This window comes from Thalassophryne amazonica, chromosome 4 (assembly GCF_902500255.1).
Source record: "Thalassophryne amazonica chromosome 4, fThaAma1.1, whole genome shotgun sequence".
Lineage (NCBI taxonomy): Eukaryota > Metazoa > Chordata > Actinopteri > Batrachoidiformes > Batrachoididae > Thalassophryne > Thalassophryne amazonica.
Genome location: NC_047106.1, coordinates 27,956,482 through 27,984,088, shown reverse-complemented (window position 1 = coordinate 27,984,088; position 27,607 = coordinate 27,956,482). Strand labels below are relative to the sequence as shown.

The 27,607-nt window shown below is 40.8% G+C and overlaps 1 long non-coding RNA gene across 1 annotated transcript; it reads right to left on the bottom strand.

The window, feature by feature from the left end:
• Window positions 1–4,936: 4,936 nt before the first annotated feature.
• On the bottom strand, window positions 4,937–21,830 carry LOC117509560. Its single transcript, XR_004560433.1, has 3 exons — window positions 21,755–21,830; window positions 17,513–17,516; window positions 4,937–4,947 (listed from the first exon to the last, which is right to left on the bottom strand). It is a non-coding gene; the product is annotated as an uncharacterized LOC117509560 (long non-coding RNA).
• Window positions 21,831–27,607: the final 5,777 nt, after the last annotated feature.

The following is a 27,607-nucleotide window of genomic DNA, read 5'->3' as shown; positions in this document are numbered from 1 at the left end:
AGAGGAATGCTGGAACTCTGACAGAGTGACCATCGGGTTCTTGGTCACCTCCCTGACTAAGGCCCTTCTCCCCCGATCAGAGGTTAGACGGGCGGCTAGCTGTAGGAAGAATCCTAGTGAATCTGAACTTCCATTTACAGATGATGTAGGCCACTGTGCTCATTGGGACCTTCAGAGCAGCAGAAATGTTTACGTACCTTTCCCCACATTTGTGCCTTGACAGTTCTGCCTCAGAAGTCTACAGACAATTCCTTTGACTTCATGCTTGGTTTTCACTCTGACATGCACTGTCAACTGTGGGACCTTATATGTAGATGGGTGTGTGCCTTTCCAAATCGTGTCCAATCAACTGAATTTACCCCAGGTGGACTCCAGTTAAGCTGCAGAAACATCTCAAGGATGATCAACGGAAAAAGGATGCACCTAAGCTTAATTTTGAGATTCATGGCAAAGGCTGTGAATACTTTGGAATAAATTTACAAAAATGTAAACAACAAAAACAAAACTTTTCACATTATCATTATAGGGTATTGTGTGGAGAAATTTGAGGGGGAAAAGTCATCCATTTTGGAATAAGGCTGTAACATAAAATGTGGAAAAAGTGAAGTGCTGTGAATATTTTCCAGATGCAGTGTTTGCGTGTATACATTATACAAATAATGAATGTTTATGAATTCAATGGTACAAATATTTCATGAGGTGAAAGCTGGAACAAACCATTAAACTCAGCTTAGCCTCGATTGGTTTGTTCCAGCTCACCTCAACATTCATTATTTGTTGTTTAGCGGAGTGGATTTTGTGTGTCTGTGTGTACACACGCAACTGTGTGTACTACCAAAAAAGATTGTGTACATCCTCAGTGCAGTGTAAAAAAAATCATGTCAGAAATAAGTCCAGCTTTTCATTCTTTCTTCCTGCTAACAGCCTCCAGACAGCACAGTGCATTTGTGTGTGTGTGTGTACGTGCGCACGCGTCCATGAGGATGTGTGTGCACGCACATGCGTGTATGTGTGCAGAGTGCAATGGTACCAAACATATGGAACCAAATTTGCACTGTAAATGGAACCAAGCTGCACTCTAAATGCAATGCAACACACATGGGATGAATTAATCCATGTCATGTGATATACAAAGCACCAATCAAATGACAAGGATCCACTCAGCTGTTTATATATATATAGATTATCAACATATTTGTGATTGATTGGTAAGAATGACTTCATAATGAAGTCATATGATGAAGTCACATATAAATAAAAACACCGTGACAGATGTATGTGTATTTACTTGCATATCACATTGTGATGATGGAGTGCGCAGGGTAAGACACAGCCCTCTGATGCTGGGTTTTGTTTTTTGGATCCTGTGAGGGCAGATGCAAAAAGCTGCATGCTGGTTTTGTTGTGATAGGTGAGGAAAAATGCTTCACTATTTTTCCCTGAGATCGGTATCTGATCTTGCAGGGACACTTCGCAGAGTTTTTGAGTTATTGTTCAAAGCTCCCGAGCAGTGATCTGAGTCTTTGCTCAAACTATTACCATCATTTAAATGCTCCCTCCTGTCCTTATTTTTCATTTCTGTTGTCGTTAAGTGAGCAAGTAAAACCGCTCAGCTGTCCTCTTCACTCAGCGTCACACTTCTGTGCGTGTCTGCGTGATGTTTTGCTTCATGGTGATGAAATTGTCCAAACAATTGTGTAACTCAGAGTTTTACCACCAAGGCCTCCTCACCACATTTTCTACAATGATTATAGATTGAAATCCTCCATGCTGTATTATTTGCATATTTTCTAATTGTTTGTTAGGCCACTGTGAAACCTAAATGGATGATCGAAAAATTGATCATCAAAATATTTGTGATTGATTGGTGTCGCTGTGAAAATGTCTCATTTTCTAATTATACTTTTCTGTGTGATCATATCCTCACAGAAAATCTGTCATGTAACAAAAAAACAAAACAAAACATTGGAGCGCTGTGTGGAAAACTCAAGTACGCATTGTGTTCAATTAAATTCATTGTACCAGTGTTGTGTACCGTGGCTCATCTCATTCCATTCATTGCAGCTTCCTGCTCCTTGTACCCATTCATCATTTCCTCATCCACTTAGTTCATTCTGCTAATGGCAACTTCCCGCTCCTTAAATCAGTTCAGTCCATTCATAGCAACTTCCTGCTTCTTAGTCACTTCATTCTGTTTATTGCAACTTTTTGTTCCTTCACATTATTCCCTGAATGGCCCATTGCTGGTTCTGTTCAGTTCATTGCATCTTCCTGCTTGTCAAATCAATTCATTCTCGGGATTGCAACTTCTTGCGCCTCTGCTCACTTCATTGTGTTCATTGCAACTTCCTGCACCTTGGATCATGTCAGTGTATTTGTCATGGATTCATGCTCCTCAGATCACTTCATTGAATCCACCGTGTCTTCCTGCCCTGTAAATCAGCTCATTCCATGCATTTCCACTTCCCCTTCAGTCTATTCATTGCAAGTTCCTGCACCATAGTTCAGTCAATTCTGTTTATGGCAACTTCATTTCTTCTGTTTATTGCAATTTCCTGCTCCATAGATCAGTTTGTTCTCCCCATCATTACTTCGTGCTCCTCAAAACAGTTAATTCCCTGCTTTGCAACTTCCTGCTGCGCAACTCAGTTTACTGCAGCTTCCTACAACTTGGATACGCTTATTCCATTCAGTATGGTCTCTGCTCCTCAAGTCAGCTTTCTCTGTTCAGTGACAATTCTACTACTTGGAAGAGTTCATTGCATTAATCACAACTTTCTGCTTCTCAAATCACTTCCTGCTCTTCTGAGTAGTTTTTTCCTTCTACCTTTCATCAGAACATCTCACTGTTGATTCAGTTAATCATTTTCTCCTATTTCCATAAACTATGACTCGCCACAGCAGAGTGAACAGACAAAATAGTTTGCTTGATTTATCTCTGGTCAAATAAATGTACAAACTGACAGAGCAAATGCTGTTATTTTTAATTGAGTTTTTAAAAATTGTACCTCTTGATGGTAAGTACTGGTGTGTATCGGTGATGCAAAGTTACAAAACCCGTTACTTTCTCCCTCCTCCTGGTCTGTTGTCAGAACAGAGGTTCGTGTTCCATCATTATGTGGAAGGAGTTTAGTTTGCCGCTCCACATTCATGTCTCTTTGTGTTTCTTTACTCATCCTCTCTCTTGCTCGTCCCTCCTGTTATGTTCTCCCTTCTCCCGCTGGAAGAATGCCAAAGCCATTAGCCTTCTGTCGCTCTGGCAGAGGATGGGGATCTATCCTGTTAGCTGAAGCAAAATGAGCAGCGCCACGCGGTCACAAGGCAGTGCCGGACCTTTAGGGTAGAAGGTGACTGAGACAGAGGCAGAGAGCGCAGCGGTGCACTGATTCAGAGCTGATGAATATTTACCAGCCAGTCACACAGTTTATGGAATCGCAACAATTCATGAGGGAAACTCGGGTACTGAACTGCAAGTGGGTGAAAGCTGTAAATCACTGTGTAACACAGGCAGCTGTCACTGTTGAGGCTTTACTTTCATGTACCTGTGCCCATCTCTCTACGGGCGCCGAGAGCAGCAGGCAGCTGGGTTTTATGCCGGTGTCTACGTTTACTGCAGGTGGCGTCAGACACCTTTTGTCTTCTGGTTGGATTCAGAGCTGACATCCCTTAAAAACGTGAATCAGGTGCACAACATGGTTTGTTGCAACCTGCCCTCATGAGGAGCAGGTTTTTGGACTTGATTTTGGTGTCAAAACAAGTCATGCGCTGGTGCCATACATCGCCGTGTCTATGACACTACAGAGCTGCCTTGAGTCCTGGATGGCAATCACCCGAGACAGACAACCGGCCCATCTCCACCTCTCAAAAGTACCCTTCTCTCTGCTGCAGCAAGGTGAAATGTGGGTGTTCCCTTGGTATTTTCCAGTTGTTTGGAGCTTCAAAACATAGGCACCTGCATGCTGGGTCATGTCTAGAGAAGCACATCACATGGCCAGAATGTAAGTGGTGATGTTCCCATTAGCTACAACCTCAGTTCCAATGAAGTTGGGATGTTATGTAAAAGGTAAATTAAAAACAGAATACAATGATTTTCAAATCCTCAACCTATATTAAATTGAATACACCACAAAGACAAGATATTTAATGTTCAAACTGATAGACTTTTTTGTTTGTGCAAATATTTGCTAATTTTGAAAAAAAAAACTGGGACAGTGGTATGTTTACCACTGTGTTACATCACCATTCCTTCTAACAACACTCAATAAACATTTGGCAACTGAGGTTTGGCATTGTCTTGCTGACATAAGCAGGGACGTCCCTGAAAAAGACTTTGCTTGGATGGCAGCATGTGTTGCTCCAAAACCTGGATGTACCTTTCAGCAATGATGGTGCCATCACAGATATGCAAGTTGCCCATGCCATGGGGCACTAACACACCCCCATACCATCACAGATGCTGGCTTTTGTACTTTGCACTGGTAACAATCTGGATGTTCTTTTTCCTCTTTTGTCTGGAGGACACGACATACATGATTTCCAAAAACAATTTGAAATGTGGACTCATCAGGCCACAGCACACATTTCTGCTTTGCATCTGTCCATTCCAAAGAATGACGTGCTGTTTTTGATATATGGCTTTCACTTTGCATGGTAGTTTTAACTTGCACTTGTAAATGTAGCGACGAACTGTGTTAACTGACAATGGTTTTCTGAAGTGTTCCTGAGCCCACGTGGGAAGATCCTTTACACAATGATGTCAGTTTTTAATGCAGTGCCACCTGAGGGATCAAAGGTCATGGGCATTCAATGTTGGTTTTCAGCCTTGCCACTTACATGAAGAAAGTTCTCCAGATTCTCTGAATCTTCCGATATTATGGACTGTAGATTATGGAATCCCTAAATTCCTTGCAATTGAACGCTGAGAAACATTGTTCTTAAACTGTTGGACTATTTTTTTTTTTCATGCAGTTGTTCACAAAGTGGTGATCCTCACCCCATCTTTGTTTGTGAACGGCTGAGCCTTTTGGGGATGCTCCTTTTATACCCAATCATGACACTCATCTGTTTCCAATTAGGTGTTCCCTTGAACATTCATCTTCTTTCCCATTCTTTTGTTGCCCCATCCCAACTTCTTTGAAAAGTGTTGCAGGCATCCATTTCCAATTTAGCAAATATTTGCACAAAAACAATAAAATTTATCAGTTTGAACATTAAGTATCTTGTCTTTGTGGTGTATTCAATTGAATATAGGTAGAAGAGGATTTCGAAATCATTGTCTTCTGTTTTTATTTACATTTTACACAATGTCCCAACTTCATTGAAATTGGGGTTGTATTTTCTCTCCTCCCAGTGGCCATATGGCCATGTCACACAGGGAGTGGGCGTGTCTCAGAGCAACCATTGATTCAGATTTGGACTTGCCTGATATACGTCACAAACGTGTGAAACACGACGTTTGAGACAAATGTTCTGCTGAACACAGGATAGTTTCTGCGCACTCAGGCATAGAACTGTGGGACTTTGAGGTTATTTAACAAGAAAACCCAAATATTTTTATCTAAGTTGCCAATAAAACACAATTTTGCAGAGCATGTTCTCTTTAATAGTTGATTTAAGTGAACTAAGAGGTGTGACACTCAAATCAGTTTGGAAATAATAAAAACAAGCTCATATTCAGCTGTAAGATGCTAAAAAAAAAACAAATTTAGTAAGAGTCCAAACGGACACAGGAATCGATGTCTCTCCTGTGGGAATGTAATGGTTTTAGAGTACCTGTGATGTTTGTCATTGTTATATTGCAATGAGGCAACTTTATAAATGTAGCTGGAAAATAAAGCAGTAAAACCTCTTACAATAAGTCATACAGAAGAAGTCAATATTATCATGTTGTTGTTATGTTTTTTTTTGTTTTTTTTTACTTTTTAAAGTTCTTTGTCCTCCACGAGTGGGAGCTCGAGCGGCTGCTGCAATTTTCAGGCAAAAAAAAATGGATCGAAGCACAACATGAACAGTCGCTTCAAATTCACACACTGCTGCGTGCGATTCGAACAGCAAATAGTCATGCGTGTTTTTAAGACAAACTGCAGCCACTTGTACAAAGTAAAATCTTTCTATCAGCCAAATGATGAAAGAACAAAAATGTAAGATGCAGATCATGACTTTAAAAACTAGTTTAAATGACCGTATCATAGAGCTTGATGTTTGAGCCTTTGCGTGCATGTTACATTGACAGACAATTTTTAAACACGTAACTAGCATAGTGAAATCATATATATGCACAACATTTCTTTATCTTTGCTACCTTAACTTCATCCTACAACATCTTCAGGGCCCTATCTTCCACCAAACATGTCATTGTTAGCTTCCGACTGATGCCGTAAATTATGCTCAGCCCAGAATCACATTTCTTTTTTTATACCGTCACACGGCCATGTTCAGTTAACAATTTATAACCATAATTTTGTTATATCACCAAATACGTTTGTGATACAGTCGCTAAAATGTTACACATTTTGTGACTGTATCAAGAACTAATCGCATAAATCACTTGTGATGCCACCATGAACTGCCGTGAGATCGGGTTGATTATGCGGAGCCATAACACTACGGTTGTGTGTCTTATGCTAATGGCACCAAATTGTGCACACTCATTGTTTGATTAGAATAAAATTGAAAGCATGTGATGCTCAAGATAATAATAGTAAAATCCAAGATGGCTGCCATGCCATTCAAGACTATGTTCACAATGCCTCGTCTTTGTTATTATATGTTGTAGTTTGGTTCCATCAGGCACTTGGGAGGTGTGGCGGGTGTACAGCCACACTGTGTACTATGCTAGATCAGTGTGACAATACCACAGTGTGGGTTACTGGCTTAATTAAAGCCCAATGCAAAATGGCCATTTTCAGCATAAAAATAATCCCCATTTCCAAACGAACAACGCAAATAATTTTGGAAAGGGAACAATGTCAATGACCAATATTGTTGTTTTTAAATAAAAAAAAAAGTTATAGGACAATGTTTGAGAAAATTGGGTCCAAATACCAAAATTGGCTGTTTTTGGCATGAAACTTGCTGCCATCTCCAAGCAAACGAATCTATGATTTTTAGATGGAAACAATGTGAATGACTCATATTACGGCATTGCCAAATTAGAAAAAAGTTATCACAGTTTTTGAGACGACAACAACTATGACAGCTGCCGCGCCACAACAAAAAACATTCAGTTCCACAGCATACCAAAGCTGTGGGCTAGTGATGACAATATCTGCCCACTTTTGGCAAGCGATTATAGAGTATCAGCAGAGTAAAGCTAACCTCCAGTGAAGGCTCTAATAGGTGATGATAATTCCTGTTAGTGGACTGGACCAGCGCTTTTACGTCAGTACTGTCACTGTAGGACTCGAGCGTTAGCGTCTCACACCTTTTCTGATGCACCGCACATTTGTGTTCACATCATGATGAGAAGACTGTACCCATGTGCAGCTGCTTCCACACCAACCAGCCTTAATGACATCAGCCCCGCCCACAAGGCGCCTGAGTTCATTGGGGATTTAGGACGTTGTCAATACGCCTACATTGCAGCGTCAGTAATCCTAAAGTGGCTCTCGCTCAAATATGGCTTGTTTCATGTCACATTTGGTCATGTGAATATAAATCAAGATGCTGAGGGTTCAGACAGATGGCGGAGTGGCACACACCCCTTCAGTGCAACACACATTGATTTTTATGTCGCAGGTTCTCCATTTTGCTTCTCTAGCTGTATTCACTGTAGCTCAGCAAACGCCACGCAGCTGTCCGCGTGCCAGTTCCACCACTCAGATTTTCAGCTACAGCTCTGACTTTTTCTTTTTTTGGCCACGCTCCATTAACAACCTATTTCACATCAGGAGGCGCTCGTTTTCATGACTGGGGCCTGAAATGGGACATCAGATACGTCTCTTCATATTCAAACCCTCTCATGTACTTAAGCTCCAGAGGAAATCAGACAGACTCTGGCAACTTACACGGACGTCTGCAAAGCGTGGCAATTCTGCAACAGCTCCGAGATGGTTGAAGACAGTTTACAGTGCCCTTTTTAAAGGGGGGGTTATATTGTGCAAACCCCGTTTTGTTGTCCACTTACAGTACAGCATTGCTGAAGGTTGATGTTAAACATGCTCACAGTTGTACAGTTCCATGTCTGTGCATGCAGCGTCTCCTGCTAAAAGCTAAATTTAGTTGTGAAACAGCTTGTCTGAAATTTCGGTGACATATGTCACAGAAGTATTTATTTGGACTCCTTCCTGCTCTTCAAGACACATGCACTAAGATGAATATATGGCCAGATTTTGCTGTCATTGTAATTCCGTTACCACATAATTGCCATGAAATGAGCTTGTTAGTTTTTACCATTATGAAGGCTTTTCATCTGTCTCTGCTCAGTGTAAGTCCAGTTCTATCACTGCCAGAATGTTGAAATTCACAGGGAACATTCTTGGGAAACAGACCTTGGACAAGTTCAAAGATGGCCAACCTTAATGTATTTTACGATGTTAAAATGTTGCATTCTGTTTAAATCTGATCCGTTTTGTTTGACTGACACGGGTGACAGCCAATTAGAGTAGAGCTGCCCCTTGACGTTAGTCGCTGGTCTTGTCAAAACCGCTTTGTGTGTTTATATACATGTTTCTCATATATTTTGTAAAAGCTAGTGAGAAATAAGCACTTAAACTGAAAACACAGTTTTTGGACCTACTAACACCTCTGAACTAAGACATTTTATGGAGGTTTGCATGGTTATGTCACTTCCTGGTTTAGCTACTTGCTAACCGCTTTGTTTCTGGTATGGTAACTATAGTATTATAGTAAAAGCTAGTGAGAAATAAACACTTCTAAAACTGAAACGCTTTTCTTGTAGCCTGATAACACCTCTTGTGTAATTTATAAGACATTATGTGGACATTAGCTTGCACACTAACTTTCGCTAACTCAAAGCTGACTTCCTATAGAATTAAATTTGTTAGAGGGTGATCGACAAATATTCCTTTGTTTGCACAACATGAACAAGTGATTTTGATTTGAACATGTACAAACTGTACGTAAGACAATAGGATCTTAATAATTAAACGACTGCAAATTACAAAGAACAATGCTCATGCGGCCAAGGGTATTTTAGCATAGCGTTATATTTTCATTTCCAAAGCCTAGGTCTAGTTGCCACCCAGGCTGCTGCTTCTTGTTAAAAAAAAATCATGAATACAGTATTTCTTGGAAAAGCCTAGGCATGCATCCTCTAAAATGCAATGAGTGAATAAATTCATGATCAACTCCCTCCCCTCAAGTTTGACACAATAACTCAAAAACAGTATAATAATACAATGATGCCATCTTCAAACTCGCAACATTAAAAGGGTATATAACGAGGGAAAACCTGTGTACATCTGGTCAACTTTAATGTCACAAATCAATTTAAAAAAGCAACTTTCTTCATCCTATGTCATATCCTGTGGACATGTCTGCCACCTGCTGGATAGTTACAGGATGCTGGGATGATTAGGAGCAGGTGTGGTGGTAAGGAAAATTGACATTTTCTACACAGAAATGTACACAATCAGATGTTATGTTAATTTCTGGTTCCATTCTAAAACTCAAATAACTGCACATAAGGTACCTGAAACGATTTGGTATGAATCTGGCTGCAAATGAACAAGAGTGAGGGGGCTTTCACACCAGAAGCGTTAAAGGCGTTGGAAGCTTCACGGAGCAGTCTAAAAAGCATTATTTTTCAATGAACGCAGTTTTGACGCAGCAGAAGTGTCGCTTTAGCTCTTTTTTTTTTTTTTGATGCCACAATTCCGCCAGCAGCACGCATTGCCACTTGTTGTCAGGCTGCCGTGGTCAAACTTCAACCCAATCCAACTTTTGCTGCTGTGCGCTGTGACGTAGCTTTGTGCTGTCTAATAGAAACGAGGCATCAGGCAAAAACACAGAAGACTGCAGTGCAGAAACCACTGATCTGTGTAAAACACTGTTATATACAGATCAGTGGCAGAAATGTGTCACAGAACTGCTCATTTATACACAGCAGTTTTCTGAAAACGCTAGTTCCTCTCGCGTAGCAACGCAGTCAGGGCATGGAGCTAATACATCAAATGTGGAACGGTATAATATTTTGCCACTGTCAACACAATATTTTATGGTCTGAAATTTGTGGAACAAATGTAATTGGATTTGAATTAAGTTTTTACATTTTAAATCTACATAATTAAAATGTGTTAGTAGTTTTCATGATAAATCGTACACAGAGGTCTTTTCATGTTTCTCTGATTGTTCATATAATATTTCACCTGCTTTTTGTAACACTTTAAAATCAGCAAAACGTAACCCTTCGTAGCATAGTAGTAACATATCTTAAACACTAGAGCCAGTCAATCATTTCAAACATAATTTTAATTCTCAGTGGCCCAAAATTAGTAAACTTTGACTACATTAATTTCAGAAGCATTTTGACTGTAGACCAGTGAAATGTTTCATCTGTACGTTAAACCTGTAACTTACCTGTTGTTTCAGATGAGATGATTTCTTGATCAAAATTATAAGGAACCTTGAGCATTTATTTTTAGACAAATAATAGCATGGAAATTAATCTGTACATTTTTAAGTCTGGTCGACTGGTCATATCTGCATTTCAACCAGACACCATAAATAAATACACATATTTATTATAAATGCAACAGGAGATGATGTTACAATAACTGCAGTGTGATTTTAAATTAGGATTCTTTGTGACATAAACCTCATGATGAAATCATTTTTTAATTGAGTCATTTCAACCTGTAATTATGTCCTCAGAGTATGTGATTGGCTTTAATGTTGTGATCAGTACAGAGTAATTTCTAAAATATGAGTTTGACTAGCGATTGTGAAGGTTGGAAAATTATGCACATTCAGGACAGGGCTTCTTTAACCTGTGCAAATGTCTTTTGACTGAACTTTGATTTATTGGACATGTTTAATGATCCATTCATTTAATGTTAAAATATAAAATGAAACAGCTTTTTAAAAATGTTTTTTTTTTTTAAGAAGCATAGAAACAGGTGTTGGTTTGTGGGACTCTCTGGACATTTAACCAGATGAAAGTCTCCTCTGCAGCTTTGAACTCTGGAGTTTTTTTTCCTCCTATTTTGAAGAGCAGAGATGTTTTCTTCCAACTGGACTTCAGGTTTTGGTGTTCAGCTCATCACTTGAAGTTTTTGAAGTGCATCCACACAGTAAATATTCCTGATTGTGGGACAATTTAAAAAAAAAATAATCTTAAAATATAAAACACTAAACAGTTAAAAATAATAATAATAAAAAAACTGAAAAAATCCATACCCCAAAAAGTTATTTATAGTTGAGTTTTTTTTATAGTCTCAGAATTAACAAGAGATGCAGCTTTATTTGGTTAAAAAAAAAACCTTCACTTAGCTCGACTGTGATTCAGCCAAAAGGCTAAGCTAACGTTAGCCGAACATTAAACCTTCAGAAGTGCACGTCACAATTTATTTTTAAATTATTCTCACCTCAGACAAATTTGCAGAACTAAGCTTCGTTGCTTAAACTGGGTGTTTTTTTTTTGTTTTTTTTTAAATATATATAAATCTCCAAAAGTGAAGAATGGACAATTTCCAAGTTCCGCCGCCATCTTGAAACAGAGACTTCCGGTTAGTGAGCCTCTCGCTCCTGTGTTTGGCTTCATTAGAAATACCTGCTCAGGTGTCAGATTTCCAGGGAGTGAAATGGCCACTGGAGGCGAATTCCACGTCATATTGGAAAGCCATTTTGTTGTTGTTAACCCACAAGGAATGAGAAGGAGAGCTGCAATGGTGTGAATATCGATCTAAGGCCCTGGTCACATGGCACGAACGAAGAACACTGAAATTCCTACCGCCACACACGAGAACGTTTCTTGACGGTTCTTGTTATTGAAAGAAACCGCGTCTCTCTAACTGGATGGAGTTGTGACATCATCACGTATGCGCTGTCTAGCGGGATCTTGAAAATTGTCCATTTCGGACTGAGTGGGTCTGCCACATCACCCCGGCTGTGTGTCTCTTTGTGACCTGGAATGAGGCCTGAACTTGGCTCCATTGTATGGCTCCGCCCACTCTCGCGGTTTTATTCATACTACCAACTCATCAGTCCTCCCTCAGCTCGGTGTCACTCTGAAAAATCACTGGGGGGGGGGAGCCTCTCCCAGCAGGGTGATGGGAGACTTGTTTTATTGCTGTTTTTGTAGGTCTACAGATGCAAATCCAAGATGCCAATCGCTCAGCTTTCTTTCAATTTCGAAAAAAATCTGAGACCCCCTTGCCGCGTCAGACATGACGTTACCGACACGTTGAGAGGCGTTACCTGCTGCATCCGCTGCTTCCGGTATGAAAGGCCCATGAGGGAGAATGTTGTGTTAAATACACAATAAGTGGGATCAGTGACACAGAAAGTTTCTGCACATAAATGTACAAAATCAGACACAGAAACTATTATTTTGTGATTCTTTCATGGTGTTTACATTTCTAAAACTTGAATAACTGTCACAAGTCCAAACAGCCATGTAGAAAGGATTTTGTCAGAATGTAAGTGAAGCAAATGTTTCTTTCTGTCTCCCTCAATGTGTAGTTCTGAAGCTGCATCTAGCTTGAACAGAAGACAGAGGTTGGGAATGGGATGAACAGTTGTAGCCAGTTTGGTATTTATATTTACATGTGGTATTTGTGCTGGAGACCCTCCTGTCCTGTGCACCAACAGCGTTTCCTGTATATTCGTTCTGTGAATTGTTCTGTAATTTATGTCTGTAGCATAGCCCAAGCAGAGGGTCACCCTTTTGAGTCTGGTCTGCTTGAGGTTTCTTCCTCAGACATAGTTTTTCCTTACCACTGTTGCTCTGGGGGTTAGTAAGGTTAGACCTTACTTGTGTGAAGCGCCTTGAGGCAACTCTGTTGTGATTTGGCGCTATATAAATTGAAAATTGAAACTGAAAATTTGCTAACTGTTTTTCTTTTTTACAATCACTTCTAATACTGTGCTTCTTACCCTGTGTGCTGTTATACAGTGCTGCTGGAATTTCAATTTCCCTGAGGGAGTCTTCCCAAGGGATTAATAAAGTTCTATATAATCTAATTTAAAAGAACTTGCTTGTCATTTTTATCCAAAATATGGCCATTGGGTATTGAATGAATGAATGAATAGCCTTCATCATCATTATACACACACACACACACACACATATATATATATATATATAATATGTACACACACACTCAAACTGAAATTTGTCCTCTGCATTTAACCCATCCTAGTATCAGTTAGACGCAATCTAGCCGCTAGAAGCAGTGACCAGCCACAGTCTAGCACCCAAAGACCAATCTATCCATCTGTCTGTGCTCAGCATAACTCCAGTCCTATTACTGCCACTGGGACAGACCTTGGACAAGTTCAAAGATTACTAATCTTGACCTATTTTAAGAGGTCAAAAGGTCACATTGTTTCCTACAATGCTCATATGGCCAATAGCATAAGTCCAGTCCAATTACTACCAGGGTCTTCAAATTCACAGGGAACATTTTTGGGACACAGGCATTGCACAAGTTCAGAGATGGTAACCTTGACCTATTCTAAGGGGTCAAAAGGTCATATTCTTTCTGCACACTCACTCATTGATGACATGCTCATACCACTGAGGATATTCTAGCATTGCGTTACATTCTTTTATTTTCAAAGCCGAGGATTGTGCCCACCAAAGGCCCCGCCGCTTCTTTGCACAATATCATGTTTGTAAAGGCTTATCTTGTTAAAAGACTGATTTTCCCCCATAAGTTTGGAGAGTGATAAATGCTGCTTTGGCATAGCTGTGTGTATGTTTTGTTTTGTTTTTTTCCCCTGGGGGTCAATGAATAATTGAAATCAACCCTTTCACCCTCGACATTACCAGACACAAACATCCCATTAGATTTCCATTCTGGCTGCACAGTTGGAATGATGGGTGCTACGTCATGTAGCTCCACTTCAGGCTTGCTGATTTTGTTTTTATCACTAATGTGTGTAGATCCCGCTTCATTCTGAGGAGTAAAATCCCCTCTGCTTTAAGAGAAATGTAACCAAAAGTTGCATCATCACGGGAGCAGCTCTCACCTGTTTCCTCCGTCCGCCTGCGCTCTGACATGCCAGATCAGTGGGCGTACCGGGGCAATAGGGTGAAAATATAACATAATTATCATATGTTCCTTCACGGCTACACAGCACGGTTACACCCACCGTCGCCTCGCTGCAGCGTTTAGTGTGAAACCGCTCATGCTGCTGCTGATAATGTGAGCGAGCATCCTTCTGAACGCCACCTCACGTGAACCGGAGGCCCGTCCTGATGAGTGCGCAATGTGTGCGCAAACCAGTCAAAGGTCAATAACGGGCTGCAGCGTGACCTTACTGTTCACCCATTAAATTGCTGCTGATCTTTGACAGGTGTTAAAGTGCACGTCAAGATCACAGGATTTTTGTTGGTTTGCAAGAAGGTCCATAGGAGCTCCTCTGGAGGTTATGTTGCACTTTGCACCTGCTCAAGAATCAACTGCTGTTGGGTATTTAAATGCTACCAGTAAATTATCACATAGGGTGTGTGTGTGTGTGTGTGTGTGTTTATATATAAAAGGGGGATGTGATTATTATGCTGTTTTAATTCTGACCATTAGGTGTCAGTAGTGATAGTCAATTGTGTGATAAGACAGAACACAATGTAGTCATACACACTCCTGTCCAGTTGGTGGCTGTAATGCAATGCAGAACTGGTTGACAAAAGGCAAACTCTACAAAAAGAGAAAAAGAAGGCAGCAGAAAATGGTTACTGGAAAAGCTAACAGAATTTACACATGAACAGCAAGGAATGACCCAGCAATCTTTAAAAAAAAAAAAAAAAAAAGTATTTACATATTTGAAGTGAAACAGAGTCCTAATATGTCCTTGAAAGGTGCCACCACACTACTGGTGAACACTGAGTGAAGTTGTAGCTGTCAGCTGTGACAGAGTGATCCCCAAATGGACCACAGACCCGTTGGTGGTTAATGTAGACTTTTCTGATCATTAGAAATAGTCTTTGATCTGAGTAGACATTGGGTTTGGTTCAGAACATCCCTGTTTCGAGGGGAACTGTTTACTGTGCATAACATCTGTGGTTGATGCACCAATCAGAACTAATCTGATCTTCATGTAGGGTTGAGGGGGTCCACACAGCATACGAAGGTGGAAAATTCCAGAACTGAACCCAGACCACAGTAGAATTCTGCAACTGTGCAGCACATCTGGAAGTGTGCAAAGCCCTTTTTTGGAAGCATAATTATTATTGAAAATTTCCCAACTTTAATCCCCCTTTAAGAAAAATTAAATGCTAACCTTTATCCCAATGCCAAGCTATTATGTAGAATTTGCAAGATCATTCTGCAGCTGAGACATCAGGTTTATAGTCGTGGTCATAAACTGGAAGTGCCCTTCCTTTCCACAAATGGTCAGTTCTGGGAGTGCAAAATCTTCTGATTTGGTCCACCTTCATATACTGTGCAGAACGCTGGCCACAGTTTGTCAGACGTTGTGCTGCTAAGGTGCTGACGATTACAAAGTCACTTACATTATGTTGAGCATATGGTGTATATTAATACAGTTGCCCTATTTGATGTTCAGATTTCAACGCTCTTCACATGTTGACGGTACAAAAACTGCGATACCACTTGTTCTCGAAGAATTCTTGTCATTTGCTGTGGCAGACGGTAGATGACGATGTAAGACACAATCATTCTCCAATGATAATGACAGGCAATTTATTTAATTAACGGAAACAACAGATTTTTAGCGTTCTGTACAGCGGTGTATTACGACGGGAAGTTCTGGAACTGATGGTTGCTTAAAAAGTCAATTTTTTGTGTAGTTCTTTCAGCTTTTGCTTCTGCCCACACCCTTTTGGTCACACAGGTTCACTGTTAAATCGTGGTCTTTGAGTTTTTTGTTATTGTTGAGTCTGTGTGCCAAATAAATTAATTCATTCAAGTTGCATTAGTACCTCCGATATATCACACAAATTATATTCATGTTTACCTCAAAGCCAAATGGTTTTTTGACATGCTGTTGCCACACTCACAGCCAACGTGGCGTAATTTTCCGTGATCCTCTTTGAAAACAATGTAAGATCTGCTTTACTCTCAGGGGCTTACAGCCAACATGTGAATGCAGCATAAGTTTAGGAATGGTTGTTTTAAGATAAGGGTGTCCACTGTTGGATTTGTGGGCCACATTTGGGCCGCACTTCCTTCGTTTTGACCCACAACAACTGACAACCAATTTTAGAATGAATAAATTGTTTAGCAGATTGGGTAGTAGTGTTTTCATTATTTTGAAATGTTATTTTAGATTTCAAATTTTTATTTTAAATGAAATATGACAGTTTAATTGTAATGTATTTTTGAATCTGTCATTTGCACAGGATCAGTACAGTCCTGACTAGTAAAGAAAAACTCTAAGTAGAAAAAATACAATTTACTTTTGCATTCATGGGAAGTTGGACAGATCTGGGTCCTCAATGGTTAGAGCTCACCCAGGAGCTCATTCCAAAAAGGACTCTGAACATAGTTTACAGTAATATTTTTATAGACATCTATTGACACCATTCAGGATAAAGAGGTGGCCCTGCCATGTGTGTGCTTAGCATGTGATCAAAAAGTGTTTTGCATTTTGGCCATGTCACAACTGGTTTAAAGTAGTACCTGCGAGCTGTGACCCAGACTTGCTGGCAGAAAAGTGCAGATAAGAGAGTGGTTAACACCTCAGCAGGAACAAAATGTCCCTTTACATACAGATAAAATTTCAGAAAGAATGCAGTGACCCTGTGCAGACATGCTGACCATCATAGTTTCTCCGAATGTTACCTTTACGTAACCTATAGCAGGAATCGAGCAAAGCATTTAACATGTGTTTGAATCAATAACACGTGTTTCTAGGGTGGACATTCTCAGCCCTATAAAGGAGAGAATTTGGGAACCTCTGAAGAGAAAATGCTCACAACAAGCAGTGTTACAACAAGAATGTAGTGGGTGGGGTGGGGAAGAGCTGCATACTCGCCTCCAAAAAGGAAAATCGTAGTGCATTGCGGCAAAATTACAGTGAGTTTATGGAAATGCAAAGTCACTGGAAGAAAAGAAAAATGGGGAAGAAAAGGGAAACTCAAGAATGCATGGACAATTAAGTAATAAATGTCAACAAATAGTGGTGAAAATGGTTATGGTGGCAATATTGTACATGTTGAATATTTTTTTTAAAGTAAAATGTATCTTGTGACTTGCATGACTTTTAAAGCTCAGGTTAGGCTGTGGTAGGGTGAAGGTTTAGTGTGTGTGTTGGGGGGGGAGAAAATAATCTGTGTGGGAGGTGGTTCAGCTCTCAAAGCCAAAAAATTCAGCACTCCAAAGTAAATGCAACAACCACCCAGGATCCCAGCAACACCTTCTGCCACCACCCTGAGCTCCCTTTAAAAATCCCTGTCTGCAGCCCTGTTATAACCAGCCCCGCTCTCCCCTACTTTACTTGCATTGTGTCTTTTGGAGGTTTAGGATGCAGTAAAGCCAGACAGTAAATTTGTTGTTGCTTCTTTTTCTTCTTTCTTTAAATCTGCTTTAACGTTTTTTTTTTTTTTTTTTTTTTTTTTTTTTTAAAAAAAAAAAAAGCTCCTCGCAGCTGTGACGATCTGCGGAGCTCCCAAACGCAAAAGCTTTGATTAATTTATTTAGTGTTTTGTTTTTGTTTTTTTAAGGTGCGTCTCTCTGCGCTTCTGCTCCGGCTGCGTGTGCGCGTAAAAGGCGCTTTCGGAGCGCGCGTCCGGACCGCAGTGGAGGAACCGACGGAACCGGAGAGCTGAGCTCCGGCGGGCTGCTGTAGCGCGGCGGCAACATCCAAGTCTCACCGGACTCGAGGGATTCTTTCTTTTTTCTTCCTTTCTAACTATGTTGGATGTATTTTTTTTTTATTTTCAGCCTTAATCCTGATTTGATCAACAAACGAGGCTGTTTTTTTTTTGTTGTTTTTTTTAATTTGATGTTATCTGTTTGGCGTTTTCATCTGTGAGACTCCTGGAAGGACTCGGTGCAGAATAAGATTAGAAAAAAAAAAAAAAAACCCTCTCAAAAAAAGCCCCGAATCACCGCAATCAGAGAATTCATGTGAAACAGGACCCGACAACACCATCAGGTACGTAAGTGAAGTTTCTTTCAAGTCAAATTGCGCAGCAATGTTGCCAGTTTTGGAGGGAGGGGGAGAAAAAAAAAATAAAGCCCAGCTGCGTCAAACAATTTGTGAGCGGTCACACTGGTGCACTTGTTCTGCTTTAACTCCGGCGATCTAATTGTTGCTCGTCGGTCTGTGCCGTCTGTGATTGGCTCACAGACTGAAGAAGTGCTCACGCACCTCATTAACTGGCGGAAGGTGCAGGTCGAGGACGCGGCAGTCGTGACTGATGACTGTGATAAAGGATTGAAGTGCACCGACACACATCGAGCCTCCTTTCATTAAGGGAATGACTAATTAACGCCGTGAAGGCAGCTGATTGGCTGCAGCACGGCTCGCTTAAGGTTTAAAATGTGGGGGGAATGAGGAGTAACTTATTTGTCAGGTCTGTGTTGGGGGGCTGGAAGATGAGCTTGTTTCTGGTGTCCCCTTGTGGTCACAAGTACGTATTTATTTCGTTCAACTCGTCAAAAATTCCAAACCTGTAACATCATGTACTTTTTCAAGCTGAAGACAGGACAATAGGTTTGGAGACAAAGTCAGAGAGGGTATATAGGGAGAAGGATGCTGAGGATAGAGCCACCAGGCAGGAGAAGAGGGAGGCAAAAGAGGTTTATGGATGTGCTGAGGGAGGACATGCAGGTGGTTGGTGGGACAGAGGAAGATGCAGAGGACAAAGTGAGATGGAAAAGATTGATCCACCGTGGTGACCCCCTAACGGGAACAGCCGAAAGAAGCAGTATTGTTTGTAGACGTGAATGTCCTGGAGATAAAGTTGATACCTCAAAACAAAAACAAAGTGGCTATTCTTCCGGGAGATAACTTACTTTGGCTGTTTGTCCGGAACACAGGACACGAGAGAATGATCCGGCAAGGGGGTGGGTGGGTTATGGTTTGGGGGAAGGGATAGAAATGTAAAAAAAAAAAAAAAAAAGTGCCCCTAAAATATTAAAAACCCAGTGACCCACATGATGTCATTGCACTTGAGCAGTCACAGCGTGTTCCACACAAATAGCCAAAGTAAGTCCTCTTCTGGGGCCTCATGTACAAAGACTCGCATTGACTTTCTACTAAAACTTGGCGTACGCCAAAACCCTGAATCAGGCGTAAGCACAAATATATTCAGATGTATCAAAGTGTGCGTAGGCATGAATCCATGCACGTTTAGTTTGTACATCCCACTGAATGTGGAATTACAAGTGAATATCTGAATATGCAGATAGTTTGGTTGTGTGGTGCTGACAGCACCATAAGTGTAGAGTGTTGTGTGTTTGACGTCCGCCATTGTCTCTGTTGTTGTGTGCAAAAAAAAAAAAGAACTTTCAGAGACAACGTGCAAAAACCACAATCTGTGGTTAGATCACCGTTCTCTCAGCTCGCTGTCATGTAAAATGGAAATTAAATAAGTACATTTGTGTGCGTAAATGCTGAAGATAGTAGGTGCACAGCGACTGACTGTGTGTGACATTAACATTACACGCGCTTTTATTGACAAATATTGAACAGTCGGATGCTTGTTAAGATGCTCATTTCTAGTTTCACCATCAAGAAAAAGAAAACATTTGAATGCGCACATGCCCAAATGTGTGCACGCTGGCTTTCGTTAGGAACAATTACACAAATTATTTAACCACCAAGCAGCCCCCCCATTGCACACCGTGCAGCCTCCAGTCTGATGCACATTTGCGCACCACATGTGATTTGAATATTGAAGGAATGAAAATGTTCCCTAGTAACAAAACCAAACTCATCATGTGATGGCGCCTTCACAACAATATGTGCAGTTAGTAGTTCCGATTCCATTCAGGAAACCGGCTCTCACTGCAAAATTTGCTGTAATGTTGGAATGTACCTGGATGAGATTCGGATGATTGCGTTTGCCACACTTGGCATGGCTCGGCACAAGGTTGACTGGCACACGCCTGACCGATCAGCCAGCTCACGCTGGAATGCCCATGACCCTGGCTACTCCCCGTATAGTGCCCCCGGGCCAGCCGCAGTTCTCTCCTGGAGGTACCGAGATCTAAAAAGAAGCTCAGAGGGGCCGGGGACTTTTCTGTTGCACCTAAATTGTGGAACAATTTGCCTTTGGGTGTCAGAGAGGCACCTTCATTGGCCAATTTCAGGTGTCATCTTAAAACCTAGCTTTTTTTTTTTTTCCTTTGGCTTTTGACTGCAGTGAGACTTTGTTTTTTTTGTATCAACGGTTCCCAGCATCACCATTGCATGTCCACAGTGGAACAATAGGTGTGGAAACTTGCGTACGCCAGCCAGGATTTTTGCATGACGCACTGCACATTTCCACGGTCATTTCACTTTTGATACATTTGAACGTTGGCATGGAGATGGACGTACCCCGGGTTTTTGTGCGTAAGCACGCTTTGCACAAGGCCCCCGGTCACAGAAGAAAATCCACACCAAACAATTATTTTTTATTTTATTATTATTATTATTATTTCTATATTTACACTGCCACATATAGAGCGTCCCATCATCCCTTGCATGCTTGGAATGGTTCCAGTTAGACTCACCGATTGTAAATGACAAAAGTGGCTTTACCGCGCATCATGCATGAGGAAAAGAAACACAATCTGCATGAAATGGTGTCACCAAAGGCATTCAAATGGAAGTTAATCCTGGTTTCCACTCAGTTTAGGAGCAGGTATTTAGGGTTCCAAAATAATGGAACGGTGATAAGAGAGGAGCAAACCCACTGCTGTCCATGGACTGGCTCATAGCAACAAAGGAAGGTATAATCAACCTGTTAAATATATGCAGCATTTTAAATATCAGCACAATGAAGACTGTCAGTCAAAAGCAGCCAAACTTGATCAAAGGAGGAGGTACAGACTTTTCTAGTGATCACTGTGGAGGAACAACGTTATGTCACGCTGCCCATCTCCATGACGTCTACCATGCTCCACCTACCAAACAGAGTACTGCTGGCAGTGGAAAAGGAAGCCAAGCCATGCTTGACCGTTCCATACCATACCACATCGTACCAACCTGAAACCTCTCGGTGGGAGCGAGGCTTTAATGTGTATAGTGTTTTTTAAATTCCAGGACTATCCAGGAATTCAGGTCCGAATTCCAGGAATGTCACCCAAGTTACGTGCCATCGATATTCCCATTCCAGAAAGTCTTTAATCTTCCGATAACTGCAAGGAAACAATGACTCTACATGCAACAGCATGCTAGCGTGTGACTGGAACCACGCTGCACTCTCGAGGTACATGATTTCATACAAGATCCACAAGGGACAATTTCCAGTTTGCTGAGAGAAGTGTTATTATCTCTTTGGTTGCTTGTGTGGGAATCTGCCGTATCTCTTGAACCAGAGTGCCTTCTCCTCCCCAGATCAGCTGACGCACAATGGAGCATCATTTAAAAAAAAAACTACCTGTGTGAACCACGCAAAGAAAAGGGCACCTTCTCTGTCTGTCTTTGCGCTCATCTTTACCGGAAATTGTCACACGACAATTTTGCGCCAAAAATTGTAGTGCATTGTGGCAAAATTACAGTGAGTTTATGGAAATGCAAAGCCACTGGATGGCACACAGTGTTGTTCCAACAAATGTGGTTCACACACAACCTTAATCCTAAATTTTGAGCTTGAAATTCGTCATTCGTCTGTTCTGCAGCGTCAACACCATTATGTCCTTCTTTATCTTATTACAATCAGGTTGGTTTCTTATCGGATGCCATATGAAGTGGCTGAATACGATCCTGTATCAATAGGTCCTTTTTTTTTTTTTGCACATGGCTCACGAATGCGCAAATTGTAAAAAAAATTTTTTCATTTATTTGGGTCACATACATACATGGAAATGTGTTGGATATCTGAGAATGCGACTGGTGTCTCCACCATAATTACAATATACTTCATATAAAACTCTAGCATTATAAGAGCGACACACAGCGCCGCAAAGCTCGCTCATGGTACAGGGAGGCCCAAACAGGAAGTGCCAAATTTTGAGTCCACAGTGAAACAGGAAGTGCCAAGTGTTGAACACTTCCTGGCATGGGTGGAGCTAGAGTGGAGGCCAGGGTTGTACTGGACTTGAACTGAAAGCAAATCTCTACAACTTGATATAAATTAATAAAAAATATAAAATCCAACTTCCTGATGAAGTGGTGTAAAGGAGGATTTTCTTAAAAAGACCTGAAAGTTCAGCTACAATTTAACAAAGTTAATTTGAGATGAAAGCCTATATTGATGTTTCGGTAAAAGACTTTTGTATTTCTTCATAATTGATGTAAATAAAGTCCAAGACATATTCAGTGACTTGGAAATGTTCATGTTTCCATCCCCTGACTTGTCTGAAGAAAACTGTCAATAAAACTAAATATTATTTACCTGTTTTATCAAGTTTTAGAGATTTGCTTTCAGTTCAAGTTTGAGGAAGATCATTTTAGAAATTTTTATTCTTTATATTTTTTGTATTTCTTGTATTTGAAATGGCATAACCAAATTAAAATGTGAAATACCAAGTGTTCCAATACTTTTGGAGGGCACAGTATCCTAACCTTATGATGAGTGCAAAACGAGTGTGGTATTATTACCGTTTTAAGAATGTTTAGTTTTCACTGTTGCTGCATTTTTGTGAAATCAGTCGTATTGTATATCATATTGAGAAACCATAATTTGGCCCTACTGTCAACGAGCTGAAAACTTTGAATATTAATTTACATGTACATAAAAATGTTAAAGTGGCAGGAGGGTAAGAGGGCTGTAATTGCAGGGTGGGGTGGGGGTCTGGGGGAACGGAGCCCCCCCCCGAAAGGCAAAAAAGAAAAATGCTTAAAAAAAGTGGGGATTCTTGGGGGGAGGGGGAGCCCCCACAGAAGCTGAAAGGTTTTATTTAGTCATGCTAATACTCCCCTGAAGCATTTGCTCAAAAAACTGTCTGAAGGACCTAAATGACATGGTGAGATGCTAAAGAGCTTCACTCGTTCATGTCTGCGACATATACATATTAGGTCATGACATAAAATGTGAAACGTGAAAAGAACACGTCTTTTTGTGATGGTCATGCTTAGGAATTTTTCTTGTCATTCTGACTAATCCAGAGTCCTCACCTGTTTTCTCACATGAACTCCAGACATTGCCCAGACATTACCCTTTCAGACATACAGCGTACAGCAGGAGATTGTCCGTGTCAGAGGCGTGTTCACCAACAAGAAAAGGTTTAGGCAAGAGGTGGTGTTGAACACGATGCACAATGTATGCTGTGGAAATTGCTCTTGCTGTACTGATTTCAGTGGCCGGACACCACATGGAGTTTGGGCAGCTGTTAGGTTAAAGTCTGTGTGTCTGGTTCATCTAATTCAGACATTTATGCTCTCACATACAGCTCCTTCATTCAGGGCTCCAGTCCATCCATGCACTTCTTTGGGAATGAAGGTAGCAGCATGGACATAAGGGTTGTGTGCGTGCGTGTGTTCTGATCCTTCTTCTTTGTCTGAAACCATTAAGTCTGTGCAGTGGTAAGAAAAGAAATACCTTGCAGAAGGATTTGTCTTGTCCACTGCAGTGTTTTGTTTATATGGTAAAGGCACTGCATTCCAATGGCGCTGTTCCGTCCGATGCAGATGCTCAGAGTGCTTTACAGTGATCTCACTCGAGCATCACTATTCTACCATGCAAGGCACACCGCTGCATACTGGGAGCAACACAGGCATTAAGGGCCTTGCTCAGAAGCACCTTAAACCCTGTTCGGATTGGGATCAGCAGTCTGAGAGTCTGATTTGGGCTGAATCCAGCTTAAACTGGATCTTTTTTCTTTTTTTTCTCCCCCCAATGAATCAGAATGATGCTATTCAGATTTAAGATGGATATTTTTTCTATCTGTCTTCAATCCGAGAGTTGGGGCAAGCCGGATTCACAGAGGTCCGAATGCAAATGTGGTTTGAATTTGGCTAGTTTAGGGATCATGATGTCATACTTCCAGGTTTGCAGGTTTATCATTCAGGTCCTGTGCAAACTCCTGCCAAATTCCGAAGTTAACATTGCCCAAACTTTGTGTAGCATCTTGTACCCTAACCCATCTTTCATAATAAAAGATGGAGGAAGCGATCAGAGCGCAGCAGCCACCTCCATCATTTCAAAGAGTCAGCAGCGACTCACTGATTATCACCTTGTTTTTGTTTAAAAAGGCCTCCTTTCTGCTTAAAACTAACTTCCCTTTGATCACTTTGGGTGTAGAGACTCAGTCTCAGACAAGCTGCTGTGATCCCAAATGACCCATGCGCAGTGAAGGCAGGGCGGACCAGTTTTTAGGTGGCAGGCGGGGACCGTTCGGTCTGCGACACTGCATTTTATTTTGGATGCGTGTGTAGGATGAGCTGTATTTGAAAAATAGAATCAGGCTCTAGCTGGATTGCCAACCCCCTATTATTATTATTTTTTTTAAATATTCTATCTTCTCAAATAATGATTCGTCATGTTTCAGTTGCAAGAAATGATTACGATAACTGGTTTTAAGATATCATGAGCTGCACTGATAGACTATTAAACTTTTAAAACGCAAACAGATTTTATACCGGTTCATTTTTTCCCAAGGCCATCAAATATGGCCATCAGGTATTGCAAAGACTTTGTGTCAGTCCGCCCGTCTGTCCAGCATAAGTCCAGTCCTGTTACTGCCAGAATCTTCAAATTCACAGGGAACATTCTTGGAACACAGACCTTAGACAAGTTCAAAGATGGCTAACCTGGACATATTTTAAGAGGTTAAAAAGTCTCACTTTTTTCCTATTTTTATGCCATAATTTTGTGGATGCTAGCGTGGTGATGTCACTTCCTGGTCTAGCTAGCTGCTAACCACATCGTTTATGTGTAAATGTAACCCCTTGGTGATATATAAAGGCTAGTGAGAAATAAACACTTCAGAAACTGGAAACGCTGGTTTTGTAACCTGATAACACCTCTGGAGGGAGTGATTTACAAGACGGGATCTTAAAAATTTAATGTACATAACAGTAAATGTATAATGAATTTTATCTGATATCAATTAAACAACTTGAAATTATAAAGAACACAATGCTCATACGGCCGAGGGTAATTTAGCATTGTGATATTTTAATGTGTCCTGTTTTCATACTAAACTAATCCACTGGTGATAATGTTGCTTAAAGTGTTTCATTCTGGTCAACTTGGTTTGTGATTGGTTCTAAACTGTTAATTTTCAGAGTGAGATTGATTGTGAACCACTTTGAACAGATTCATCTACAGATTTAATCTGCGGTTAGCGTGTTTCGAACAGCTTGTAACCAGTGTGATATACTGGTTTCAATTCAATTTCAATTTATTTTCATTTATATAGCGCCAAATCACAACATAGTTGCCTCAAAGCGCTTCACACAGGTTAGGTCTAACCTTACCAACCCCCAGAGCAACAGTGGTAAGGAAAAACTCCCTCTGAGGAAGAAACCTCAAGCAGACCAGACTCAAAGGGGTAACCCTCTGCTTGGGCCATGCTGCTGACACAAATTACAGAACAATTCACAGATGAATATACAAGAAATGCTATTGGCGCACAGGACAGGAGGATCGCCAACACAAATACAACTCCCATCTCTGGATGGACCTGCACCTTAAACAGAGAGAAAAAACAGAATCAGGCATCAGAAAGACAAAAAATACTGTATAATTTGCCAGGATTAAACAACAAGAAAAAAACAAGAAATACTAAGGTGATCGCCGGCCACTAGCCCTAAACTTCAGGAAAAGACCCAGAAATTAGGTAAAGTTGAGGCCGCAGCCTGCTCCAATTACTAATAAATGAATTAAGAGTAAAAAGCGTAAAACAAAACTGTACCAGTATGCTAGCCATATGAAAGGGAAAATAAACTGGATGCACACTAAATGTGAGTTGCAGTCCATAAAGACATTCCTATGAGGATTTAATAATTCATGTTATTGATACCAAAGGGCTATTTTAACACCAGACAAATAGAATGTGCAGAGTCTGCAATCCTGAAGTAATTTCAGCAATTTGTTTGAATTCAAATGTGGGTTTGTTTTGCACTGAACCTGTTCCCGCCACCATATTTGACGATAATGTGTCTTTACTGTTCAGTAATAAATAACAGCGGGTGTTTCTTCCTTTGCTCTCTTCATTCTTCAACAAAATGATAACAGGGAATTTTATTGGCAACCATTTTGTAACCACCTGTTTGTTTGACGCTGGTGCCAGCTGATGGTCACGTTTCTGCAAGCTCAGGTACATTGTGTTGATTCCAGAATGGGGGGAAAAAATAATGCTGCCTCCGTGAAGACAAAGCACTTTGCTGGCTTGGTCTCGTTGAAAGTCAGATATTCACTTGACAGAATCAATTTCACGTTCATAAGTTTTCCTGCAGCATTTCGTGTGCGTTTGGATGCCATGTAGCACAGCTGATGCCTCAAAGGAACATTTAATTTTGACAGCTTGCTAATTGGGAATAGGAATAACATTGATTATGTCACAATTAGTTGTGTGTCGGTGTATGTCAGCTAGTTATTGTTGCATTTCGAGTTTGTAGTAGTGTTTGTTTTTCGGGTGCAGTTTGAATGCGAGTTTTGATTGGGGGGGGTGTCGTGCGTGTTGTTGGATGTCGTTTTCTAACTTCTCGCGTGGTCCAGATGTTTTGAGCAGACAGATGAGCCGTGCTGCAGGTTGGATGATTACAACATGATGGGCTGGTGATACAAAAGGAGCTGTTGTAAAAGAACAGGTTCTTAACAATCCTATTCATGTTAAAAGAATTGACACAATCAAGCCTCTCAGTGCTTGATTCACCTTTTGTTTTCTGCATCACAAGAGAATAATCCCTTTTCCACAATTTGCTGATAAAGAAATGTATCAGTATTAAGAGGGCCAACTACACTACTGTACAAAATTAACTCAATGTTTTATACCTGAAAACCTCACAGTGCACTTACTAAGGTGTTCTTGATTTTTGTGATCACTTAAAGTGTATTTCAATATGTCGATGATATTAGCTTTATTGCAGGGCTGTAGTGTTTGTAAACATCAGTCTTAAGATTCATCATCAATCTTTGTTGAATCATTCATTGATTTTCTACTGGTTGTCCAAGTCACAGTGAGAATCGACCAAACAGTCCAAGCTAGACTTGCTTATTCCTAGCAAAGTCCGCTAACTCTTCCTGGGGGATCCTGAGATTTTTTTGAGCTAGCTTGGAAAAACAATCTCTCAAACGTTTCCTGGTCTTGCCAGGGCCTTCTTCCACTTGGACGTGCCTGGAAGACCTCGCTTGGGAGACCAGGGGGCATCCTCACCAGTTGTGTGTATCACCCCAGCTGGCTCCTTTCGATGTGAGGAA